At 41.4% G+C, this 12,458-nt stretch overlaps 1 pseudogene; it reads right to left on the reverse strand.

Annotated features, from left to right (window-relative positions):
- LOC107724578 (collagen alpha-6(VI) chain-like) overlaps positions 1-12,458 on the reverse strand; it is a 50,542-nt pseudogene that overhangs the window by 2,846 nt on the left and 35,238 nt on the right.

Consider the following 12,458-nt stretch of genomic DNA (forward strand, 5'->3'; position numbering starts at 1 on the left):
TAATAGTCTCATCGGAGACTCCACATCTGGTTGCTGATGTTGCTGAATCTTGTGGCCAGTTTCCGGTTTCTGTAAGGAAGAGCAGATCTTTAGGAAGTGCTTGCCCAGACATATTCGGAAATAGATTCGAAAGAACTCAGAAGGAGTATGGACAGAAGATGTAGATAGGAAACGATGTTCCTAATTGGTCAGTTTGCTTCTTCAAAGGGTGATGATGAGAGTAACTGAGGAGTGGAAAGTAATCTCCAAAATACAGGAGTGGATAGAAGGATTGAATGTAGAGGAGTCAGAGCGAGTTCTGGGCATCGTAGGAAGCCGAAGAATGCTAGCGAGAACATGAAGTCAAAAGTTTGATCAGTCTCGGGATTTGGATAGCATGATCGTATGAGATTATGCAGAGGCTAAGAAGGTTAGTGGTTAGTGGAAGGCGTTTGGTGGTTTGGCATAGGTTCTTGTTTCGTAAGCCTTTAACGAACATGGATGTGTGAGAATGAGAGATAGCAGGGCAATTGTTGCCAGTGGTTAGTTTATAGAAGTTGATTCCTGATAAGTAGGCTTGGAAAGAGCACGTTCGGATCTTTTAAGAAGGAATGAGCGTAAGAAATTAAGTTGCAAGGGCAGCATGTCGGTTGATGGAAAGGAAACTGATAGAAGGAATGATGAGCTTGGAGCGGTTCCAGCCAGTGAGGTACGCTGAAGCATGCTCAGGGCAATGCGATTAAGTATGGCTTTTGAGAAGCGTTGTAAGATTTTTTGGTCAGCAATGGGCTGGAGTAGAATGAATGTTGATTCTGGGCTAAGGCTCTGGATTTCTGAAAAGAGAAACAAGACGATCAGTTGGCTATGAGAATGAGGTATCCGGTATATGAGCTGATCGGAGGAGGAATTGCAGTCGGGCGGATATTAAGTGAGCCTGCACATGACTGCATGATAACAGCAGAACACGATTTCCCTTGTTTATATTTTTAACTACCACTGCATTGTCTGAGTAGATGGGTATTGATTTTCGGGACCATTTGTGCCCCCAAAGGACGGCTGCCATGATAATGGGGTATATTTCATAATTCTGGTGGAGAAAGTGCTTGACTGCGGACTGAGGGAACTGAACTCCGGAGGTCGTTCGGAGGAAAACCAGCGCCCACCGTAATATGGCCGTCGAAGCCTATTGAGGGTGCTGCATCAGTATATAGTTGGAAGTCATCGAGATGAGAGATGCTGTTCTGGGATGGGAGGAATTGTTGCCAGAGGCGCATTTCCATTTGCATGCATCATCTAATATGACTCTGTTGTGGAGAGATGGGATGGCTGCTGCTTTAGACAGAAGGTTGGACAAGAAGGATTTCCCTTGAGGAATTATCCATATGTCATAGTTGAGGTGGCCTAGAAGTGCAAGTAGCTGACGCTTGTACATCTATCTGTTAATATAAGTTGGAAAGAAGCAGTGAGATTCGGTGGATTTTGTAGAGGGTGGAGATGCGGTGGTGCGATAGAGGTGTAACGTTAGGAAGTCGTCCATAAGGTGAAGGATGTAAGGGAGTGTGTGGTTGTTGGGGAAATCCGGCATAGTGCTTCGGAGAGACAGTCAAAATTCCTAGGTCTGCTTCTGCAGCCTAAAGTGTGGCATACAGCGAAGTAATAGGGACCTTTCCAGAAGACTCCAAAGGATCGCTAGAAATCTGGATGGATAGGCAAGACTTGAAGGCGTTGGTGGTATCAGCTTTGGCGAGTCGAGCTCCATGGCCTGCTAGATAAATGAGTTTGATGGTGCTTAGGAATAACTGAAGAGGGCGGAGCTGCAGCCGATAAGCGGTTGAAACTGTAGTTTTGCGTGAGAAGGATGGTTGAGGTTGAAGGGAAGGTGTATAGGAATGGATGTTGGGATGAAAGAATGTTTTTGTGAGCAACTGTGAGCATAGAGAAGAGAAGATTGAGCAAGTGCAGGTGGAATTACAACTTGCCTGCCGCAAGGGGGAGCTGCTGTCTGATGCTTCGGAGGAGAATTTCTCGTGACTTCACGTGTGACGGAGAGTGACTCCAAAGCCACTAGAAGGCAAGCCTGCAACCATTAGCCGAAAAAGCGTAACGGCTAAAGCTAACGCTTCCGGTCTGGCAGTACAAGGGAAAGGAGACCAGAGGCCATTTTTTTTAATGGACGTCAATGGAGGAGAGGCTTCACTACGCTGAATAAACAGCTTTTTAGAGGAAACGGCTTATCATTTAATGAATCGACAGCCTATCTGCTAATCTTCAACATGTTTTACACTAAACAATACTTTTGGATTGAACTATTTTTAGAGTTTACCACGAAAAAAATGCCGTTTTATAAGAGAAGTCACTGACTTTTGAATGGATGTTGGGATGAAAGGATGTTTTTGTGAGCAACTATGAGCATAGAGAAGAGAAGAATTTTGGGAGATATCAGATTGAGCAAATGCAGGTGGAATTACAACTTGCCTGCCGCAAGGGGGAGCTGCTGTCTGATGCTTCGGAGGAGAATTTCTCGTGACTTCACGTGTGACGGAGAGTGACTCCAAAGCCACTAGAAGGCAAGCCTGCAACCATTAGCCGAAAAAGCGTAACGGCTAAAGCTAACGCTTCCGGTCTGGCAGTACAAGGGAAAGGAGACCAGAGGCCATTTTTTTTAATGGACGTCAATGGAGGAGAGGCTTCACTACGCTGAATAAACAGCTTTTTAGAGGAAACGGCTTATCATTTAATGAATCGACAGCCTATCTGCTAATCTTCAACATGTTTTACACTAAACAATACTTTTGGATTGAACTATTTTTAGAGTTTACCACGAAAAAAATGCCGTTTTATAAGAGAAGTCACTGACTTTTTGCAACAGGTGGGATTCAGCGTACGGCACTTCTCATTCATTCCTATGGGATCCGTAAACGCCAATTTGAGTGTCGCACAACTCTGACTGAAATTCAATGACGTCAAGGCTGTATTGTGATTGGTTATTAAGGGACACGTTAGCCGTTACGCTTTCTCCAATAGTAAGTAATACAGACCCTCTCATCTCCCTATAGCAAGATAATCTCTGGTGACTCGCTAGGAGTTGCCGGAAGTGCCGAGGGCTCAAAGTTTGTTATCACAGAAGTTTTATTGATACTGAATATAATTGGAATAATTGTTTGTTATCTGCACGATTAAATTGGATAGCTTGGATTTAAGTGTGTGTTGAAGGTGATCCGTGGTTCAGTTACTGATGTTGTCCTCAGCTCTGGAAGACGTGCGACGGGAGTGAAGAGGAAAGCTATCGGAAGTTGAGCGCCGGAGAAGCGGCATGCAAGGAGAGCGAGGACTCCATCTTCCGCGTCCACCACTGCGGCCCGCAGATCCCACTGACGGAGAGGGCTGAACCCGAGAACAGCTCAGAGTCCTCCCGAGAGGAGCCTGGGAGTGAAACACTCACGAGCCCAGGAATGTGCGCGACCGAACGGAAAAACGACTGCGTTCGGGATGCCAGTGGCATTGAATCGAACAGAACACCGTCCGGACCAGGCAAGTCCGTCTGTCGTTCGAGAGAAAGAGACAAACAGCGCGGTATGAGGCGGCCCGATATATGAAGGATTCGGGAAGTGAAGTGATTGGTAGAGGCGTGGCCTCGCTCCCGAACCTCAGTTAACTAGTTAACTCCCTTAATGAGGAATTTACAAGCAATTTTTTAAAGGCTGTTCATTTTTGACTGGGAACGCCAAGTTAGGTAAAAGGATTTTCAGCACAGCACAAGGGTTAAATAAAAAGTAAATAATCAGAATTTACATCAATTTAAAAAAATGGATTAGGAACTGCCTAAATATCAGGCTGTAACAAAGTTTGGTAAATTTACCTGTAGACACACATTCCCTAAAGCACTCATCCTCTGTCAAGAATCGATTTTCATTTCCGCCACAACCACCGTACCAGAAGCGCATGCATTTCTTAGTCTGCTGGCTGTAGTACCATCTGGACATATAAGATCCACACACATGGCCAGAATCTTCCTCAAGGAAGCATCGTGCTGTTGGAAACAAACAGTACACTCGAGTAATTCCCAATACTGAACTTTGTCAGAGAAACGGTATAAAAACAGCTTGTGCATTTTTAATATGAGTGAGGGTACATCCACAGTACTGCGTCAGAGATATATGCAACTTCAAAAATGGTAGACCAGCTATATGAGGGATTTAATTGGGCAGTAAGATTTGGATTCACCACCTTTAGTCTTCGGGGGCTCGGTATGGTTCTCTTTGTGCTCTCCTGTAAATTGTTCAGTGTCATCAGGTTGACTGGGTTCAGTGATTGGTTCTATGTTTTGCTCATTATAAACATCTTCATAATCTTCCAGAGGTTCCTCTGTTTCAATGAGCTCTTCGTCGGTGCTTTAGTGGGCAGAATATCTCTGAAACACAGAAGGATTTGTTTCAATAAAAAGCACATAATGTGTCCTGTACAGCTAATAAGTGTTGTAGTGAACAGCAGTCAAGATGGCAAAACTCCTTTCCACACAATGTGTGGAAAGTTATATTTTGATGTGATCAGGCTCTGTGGAAAACAAAGGAATGACTTTTGCCTTAAGATAACAACACTACCTGTTGTTGAGAGGGGGGTTAAAATTAACCTACAGTAACCCCCGCTCAGGAACCGCTTTGTTCTCCCTCACTCTTATCAAAGTGTGAATGATCGTAAATCCCCCTCACAGGAGGCCAAAGCCACAAAGGAAAAACACATCTTCACATGCATTCACACAAAATGGACACAAAATTAACTAAACCTCCCTTGTGTCAATTTACAGAACTGTATATACTTAATGAGTGCTGTGTGTGATACAACAAGGTATGCAACATTCCCTATTAAGGTATATACTGTAAATGCAGGTGTCAATGCTCAGTATTACCCATTAATGTTTGGTCTTCATATTTTCAGCACGTGCAGCTTAATCTGGAATTGGTTTGGAAAGTGAATAATGCATAGGAAACACTTTAAAGGCATTGTTCTGAACGTGGACTTTAAGCTATGCAAATAGACCTCATATCACACCTCTGACAGCATCAGCCAATCAAAACGTTGGATCTGAAAGGCGCCAACTTGCAGATCCCTCCTTCTCATGGAAAGATTAAAAGGTTCTCTTCAAGACAACGAATTTGTGCTAAGATGTTGTTGCTAAGTTAGGTTATAAGTGTTGTTGCGAGGTTAGGTTCTAAGTGGTGTGGTCGACCTTGTGCTAAGATGTTGTTGCTAAGTTAGGTTCTAAGTGGTGCGGTCGACCTTGGGCTAAGATGTTGTTGCTAAGTTATGTTCTAAGTGGTGCGGTCGACCTTGTGCTAAGATGTTGTTGCTAAGTTAGGTTCTAAGTGGTGCGGTCGACCTTGGGCTAAGATGTTGTTGCTAAGTTATGTTCTAAGTGGTGCGGTCGACCTTGTGCTAAGATGTTGTTGCTAAGTTAGGTTCTAAGTGGTGCGGTCGACCTTGGGCTAAGATGTTGTTGCTAAGTTATGTTCTAAGTGGTGCGGTCGACCTTGTGCTAAGATGTTGTTGCTAAGTTAGGTTCTAAGTGGTGCGGTCGACCTTGGGCTAAGATGTTGTTGCTAAGTTATGTTCTAAGTGGTGCGGTCGACCTTGTGCTAAGATGTTGTTGCTAAGTTAGGTTCTAAGTGGTGCGGTCGACCTTGGGCTAAGATGTTGTTGCTAAGTTATGTTCTAAGTGGTGCGGTCGACCTTGTGCTAAGATGTTGTTGCTAAGTTAGGTTCTAAGTGGTGCGGTCGACCTTGGGCTAAGATGTTGTTGCTAAGTTATGTTCTAAGTGGTGCGGTCGACCTTGTGCTAAGATGTTGTTGCTAAGTTAGGTTCTAAGTGGTGCGGTCGACCTTGGGCTAAGATGTTGTTGCTAAGTTATGTTCTAAGTGGTGCGGTCGACCTTGTGCTAAGATGTTGTTGCTAAGTTAGGTTCTAAGTGGTGCGGTCGACCTTGGGCTAAGATGTTGTTGCTAAGTTATGTTCTAAGTGGTGCGGTCGACCTTGTGCTAAGATGTTGTTGCTAAGTTAGGTTCTAAGTGGTGCGGTCGACCTTGGGCTAAGATGTTGTTGCTAAGTTATGTTCTAAGTGGTGCGGTCGACCTTGTGCTAAGATGTTGTTGCTAAGTTAGGTTCTAAGTGGTGCGGTCGACCTTGGGCTAAGATGTTGTTGCTAAGTTATGTTCTAAGTGGTGCGGTCGACCTTGTGCTAAGATGTTGTTGCTAAGTTAGGTTCTAAGTGGTGCGGTCGACCTTGGGCTAAGATGTTGTTGCTAAGTTATGTTCTAAGTGGTGCGGTCGACCTTGTGCTAAGATGTTGTTGCTAAGTTAGGTTCTAAGTGGTGCGGTCGACCTTGGGCTAAGATGTTGTTGCTAAGTTATGTTCTAAGTGGTGCGGTCGACCTTGTGCTAAGATGTTGTTGCTAAGTTAGGTTCTAAGTGGTGCGGTCGACCTTGGGCTAAGATGTTGTTGCTAAGTTATGTTCTAAGTGGTGCGGTCGACCTTGTGCTAAGATGTTGTTGCTAAGTTAGGTTCTAAGTGGTGCGGTCGACCTTGGGCTAAGATGTTGTTGCTAAGTTATGTTCTAAGTGGTGCGGTCGACCTTGTGCTAAGATGTTGTTGCTAAGTTAGGTTCTAAGTGGTGCGGTCGACCTTGGGCTAAGATGTTGTTGCTAAGTTATGTTCTAAGTGGTGCGGTCGACCTTGTGCTAAGATGTTGTTGCTAAGTTAGGTTCTAAGTGGTGCGGTCGACCTTGGGCTAAGATGTTGTTGCTAAGTTATGTTCTAAGTGGTGCGGTCGACCTTGTGCTAAGATGTTGTTGCTAAGTTAGGTTCTAAGTGGTGCGGTCGACCTTGGGCTAAGATGTTGTTGCTAAGTTATGTTCTAAGTGGTGCGGTCGACCTTGTGCTAAGATGTTGTTGCTAAGTTAGGTTCTAAGTGGTGCGGTCGACCTTGGGCTAAGATGTTGTTGCTAAGTTATGTTCTAAGTGGTGCGGTCGACCTTGTGCTAAGATGTTGTTGCTAAGTTAGGTTCTAAGTGGTGCGGTCGACCTTGGGCTAAGATGTTGTTGCTAAGTTATGTTCTAAGTGGTGCGGTCGACCTTGTGCTAAGATGTTGTTGCTAAGTTAGGTTCTAAGTGGTGCGGTCGACCTTGGGCTAAGATGTTGTTGCTAAGTTATGTTCTAAGTGGTGCGGTCGACCTTGTGCTAAGATGTTGTTGCTAAGTTAGGTTCTAAGTGGTGCGGTCGACCTTGGGCTAAGATGTTGTTGCTAAGTTATGTTCTAAGTGGTGCGGTCGACCTTGTGCTAAGATGTTGTTGCTAAGTTAGGTTCTAAGTGGTGCGGTCGACCTTGGGCTAAGATGTTGTTGCTAAGTTATGTTCTAAGTGGTGCGGTCGACCTTGTGCTAAGATGTTGTTGCTAAGTTAGGTTCTAAGTGGTGCGGTCGACCTTGGGCTAAGATGTTGTTGCTAAGTTATGTTCTAAGTGGTGCGGTCGACCTTGTGCTAAGATGTTGTTGCTAAGTTAGGTTCTAAGTGGTGCGGTCGACCTTGGGCTAAGATGTTGTTGCTAAGTTATGTTCTAAGTGGTGCGGTCGACCTTGTGCTAAGATGTTGTTGCTAAGTTAGGTTCTAAGTGGTGCGGTCGACCTTGGGCTAAGATGTTGTTGCTAAGTTATGTTCTAAGTGGTGCGGTCGACCTTGTGCTAAGATGTTGTTGCTAAGTTAGGTTCTAAGTGGTGCGGTCGACCTTGGGCTAAGATGTTGTTGCTAAGTTATGTTCTAAGTGGTGCGGTCGACCTTGTGCTAAGATGTTGTTGCTAAGTTAGGTTCTAAGTGGTGCGGTCGACCTTGGGCTAAGATGTTGTTGCTAAGTTATGTTCTAAGTGGTGCGGTCGACCTTGTGCTAAGATGTTGTTGCTAAGTTAGGTTCTAAGTGGTGCGGTCGACCTTGGGCTAAGATGTTGTTGCTAAGTTATGTTCTAAGTGGTGCGGTCGACCTTGTGCTAAGATGTTGTTGCTAAGTTAGGTTCTAAGTGGTGCGGTCGACCTTGTGCTATGATGTTGTTGCCAAGTTAGCTCATAAGTGGTGTGGTCTACTGGCTTCTAAGTGGTGTGGTCTGCTGCTAAGCCAAGATTTAGTAGTTGTTAGTTACTCTTGTCTATCCCTTTGTTAATAAAACCCCTTTTATTCCACCTGTGTCTTCCTTGTGTTGATAATACAGTAATTGTGCAGTGAAATACAGTAAATAAGAATGTAATTCTTATGTATTCAACAATCTTCCATGATTGGTATTTATTGTTAAGGCGGAATTCCTTGGCTGGTGCCCACGTAAAATAGTATTGAAATACGTAACATTGTACCAAAATTAAATATTAATATTAATATATATTATTAAAGCCATTACACTGTTGGTGTTACTTAAATCTAAAATCACTACATTTAGTGGTGCCCCGTGTGAGACTAACATCTGATATCACTACATTTTTGGTATCACTACAGTGTTCAATATTTCAGCATCTATTTGTATTTCAATGTGCAAATAAAAACAAAACATAGTTAATGAAGCCCAGGTTTACTGCATAGACAATAACTCTTATGTTTTGATTATTCAGGTTAGCAAGAATCAACAGTAAATACAGGTGCAAGTGGCTCCATATATGGCCAAGCACGGTCTACATTTTTGGCACAGTGCAAAGACTCAAAAGTCAACAAGGTAAATGTTTTAGACCACCCTAAATCCTTTAGATCATTGAGCCCAGAGCTCAACCGACTGTCACACCACACAAAAGCAAGCTAAGGAAATGCTTCTGTGCTACAACCAAATGGTATAGAAAATACACAACCCATGCACTAACCTTTGTGATTTTATGTCTAACGATTGTGGATGGTAAATCTCATTACCTCTCTGTGGTTTGTTGTCCAGATTCAACAGGTCTCAACACAAAACTACGACAGTCACGAGGCTGTATTGATGACCGGGGTAAGATTCCTCCTGCAAACAGCAGGTATACACCAGGGTTATTCACATAAACTAAAATAAAACCATTAAAAACATTTTTTATTACTTAAAATAAATGTTAACTGAAATAAAATAACGTATAAAAACTTAAACTTATTTTAAGCTAGTTTCCAAGGCAACATTTCTCATTTAGTTTACCTTGAAGTACTAAAATTAACTAAAACTAAAACTGAATTATAATGAATAAAACTATGTGGACTTATTAAAACAAACAAACAAACAAACAAATACTTGTAAGACAAAAATACTAAAACTTTAACAAAAATTAAAAAAAAGAATATGCATAACTCAATATGCATGCAGCAGTGACAAAAGTTTAACTTATACTTATTAGATTTTTTTTTTTTTAACTTCACAAAGTGACATCAAAATTACTAAAACAAACTAAAAATAGAAAACTAAAAATAGAAAAATAATTAATTCCAAAGATTAACAAAAAAACTATAATAATTTAATAAAAAAATAATATTTTGGGTTATATACTACTTATTATACAGACCATGTTAGTAAGCAGTTGTATCGTAGCGGCCTTATGTAAACACAATCATGAATATTTCTTACTGTGGAGCATATGCAGGAAGGTGTAAGCGAAGCGTGTGCTGTAATCTCTGTCATCCAGGAATACCAGGTGCTGCTCCAGACGAGAGCTGGTGAGCTCCTCCATCCAGGTCCAGTCGAATCTCTGTCCCGCCATGAGGATAAACATAACAACATTCTGGCACTTACACAATCTAGATAAATAATCAAGATGTGCTTTGCTGTGCTCAGAGTCTTCACCAAAAACAGCCATGACCATTCGTTTGCTTCGTGGCCTTTCTGCTTTAAGGATAACGTTAGTAATTAGCCACTCCAAAGCAAACTCAGGATGGGATGTCCCGCCCACTTGCTTCACTGTATTAGTAATATGCCTCTTCATGATATTGCGATCTTTAAATTTAGTGAAGCTGAACTCCTCGTTGATGTAAGAGGAGCCGTAAATGGAGCTCTGCTGGTAGACGGACACTCTGGTTTTCCCGTCTGCTCTGCTCGGCTCGCTGCTCACACCGATCTGGTCCAACAGAGACAGCAAGAGCTCCTTCACATTTACATACTGTTGAGTGTTCAGGTTATCAGACCCATCCAGCAGCACAGACAGGTCCAAATCCATCTGCAGGGGCTGAGGGCGCAGAATTACACCACACACTGTGTCTGGGCTACAACGATCTGGGAAGAGAGAATAAAAACACAATTTTCAATTAAAGACACCCAAGATCCAAAACCTGCCTACATTAGGCCACACCCTAACAGAAATGGAACCTCATAAATGACTGATTTGGAACACTCTAGATAGACAGCAACTCTGTGTGTCATACAAAAAGAGCTCCTCACTGGGACTTCGCTAAGATAACTAGGGTTGCAAAAAGGTGGACATTTTCCAGTAAATTTCAGAAACATTCCAGAAATTTTGGAAACTCTTCAGGATTTTTGGGAATATTCCAGGGATTTTTGGAAAGTTTCTGGAAACTTACCCACAATTTTCCACCCCTTTGCAACCCTAAAGATAACACTAATAAAAAATATAATATTAATGCACACAAACATTGGTCAAAACATGCATTTTTTTACAATCAACATTTACAATCAAGATAGAAGTTAAGATTCTGTAACGTCACCACCATAAATGAAATTTTATTGAGCTTGCTGCAATGCACAATTTACTTTTCATTAGGAAGTTGGCATGCTTAGTTGCTAATATAATGACATGAACTATAATAAGCATAAATAAAAATAATACACACAAATATTGGTCAAAACATGCTTTTTTGAGGATTTAGAATCAACATTTCTGTAACTTCATCCACCATCATATATGGACTTATAATGAGCTTTTTGCAGTGCATTATGGGATTGACTTTTCATTGGGAAGTTGGCTTGCTGACATTGCTAAGATAATGACATAATACTCTAATAAGCATAAAATTAATAATGCACACAAATATTGGTCAAAATAGGCCTTTTATTTAGGTTTTACAACAAAGATATCTAAGTTTGTCCATTATAGATGGATTTTTACTGCCTCATTGGGAAGTTGGCATGCTGCACTAACAAGCATAACAAATATCTGTTACAACATGCTTTTTTTTTTTTTTAATAATCAACATTTCTCTAACTTTGTCCACCATCAAATATTACAGAGCTTGTTGGAATGCAGTATGGCTGGGACTTACTTGCTGCCTTAAGGGCCATTCACTTCTCACAGAGCCTTCAGTGCTTCACATTATTAAATGTTTAGATGCTCAAAGAGGTGAAAAGGATCAAATATGAATGTCTGCACTGGAGCTTACCAAAACAAACGATGCACCGTTTAATGCGATTTACTCCTCTGCCATCAACAACAATGTAGCTTCCTGTGTCATCAACCTGAGACAGACATTTGAGACAGACATTCAAAGCTAAGAGCGTTAGCAAATAGAACTTGATGGCATTCCAATTCTATGGAAATCTGAGGGCACAGAAATCTGCGCAAAGTTCCATAGACAAACAAATTTTAATTGATAGTGCTTTCAGCTACCTAAAAAACTATAGTTCTCATTCTGTCATCACAAATCACTAATGATGATTCAAATTAGTTTCATAATTGATCAACTGAATTAATCTAAAATGAATTGAATCAACACTGAACTGACTGGAGCTGAAAAAAAGAGACTACTGACTTCTGTAGAGCTTCTTTATAGCTGGATTAAGCTTGTTTTATAATTGATGAAATCTGCATGATTACTGAGCTGAACCGAATCATCATTGAACTGACATGAGCTGAATAATGACACTATTATCCACTATAGAGCTGCTTTGTACGGTGCCCGGGAGCTAACATGTTCGGTTCACTTAGTTTTGTCGTGGCCGTGGCATAATAACTCGTGAGAACGTGATAATATGTTGTGGCCAAGAGATATTAATTTGAGGGAACATCATATTAACTTGTGGCAACGTGAAAATATGTCGTGGCCACGAGATCATTTTGTCGAGATAACGAAATCCTTATGTTGTGGCCTCAAGATGCTATGTTGAGGGAACGACATATTTTTCTCATGGCCACGAGTTTAATGCGTAAACAAACCTGCGTGACCATAGCAACCCGGGATTATCAGAGAGGGATTCATTAATATTTTATTTTGAATTAAGAAATTATATTATTTATTATAGAAATTATTCCATTATTAAATTATTATATTAACCACAGGTCTTGGCTACCGGACTGTTTTTACGTGCGATAGTCAGCATTCAAATGAAGTTTATCATAAATAAATGTTACATAAAGTGCATAATATAAAATATAAAAAAAATTTTATCCATCCTACTGTCTTGTAAGTCCATTAACTGATCGTCTTTTTCCCGTAATATTTGTATATTATTATTATTATTAGCCTATTATTATTGGTTATATTTTTA

The sequence above is a fragment of the Sinocyclocheilus rhinocerous genome, unplaced genomic scaffold (genome assembly GCF_001515625.1).
Source record: "Sinocyclocheilus rhinocerous isolate Xijiao unplaced genomic scaffold, SAMN03320098_v1.1 scaffold304, whole genome shotgun sequence".
Classification (NCBI taxonomy): domain Eukaryota; kingdom Metazoa; phylum Chordata; class Actinopteri; order Cypriniformes; family Cyprinidae; genus Sinocyclocheilus; species Sinocyclocheilus rhinocerous.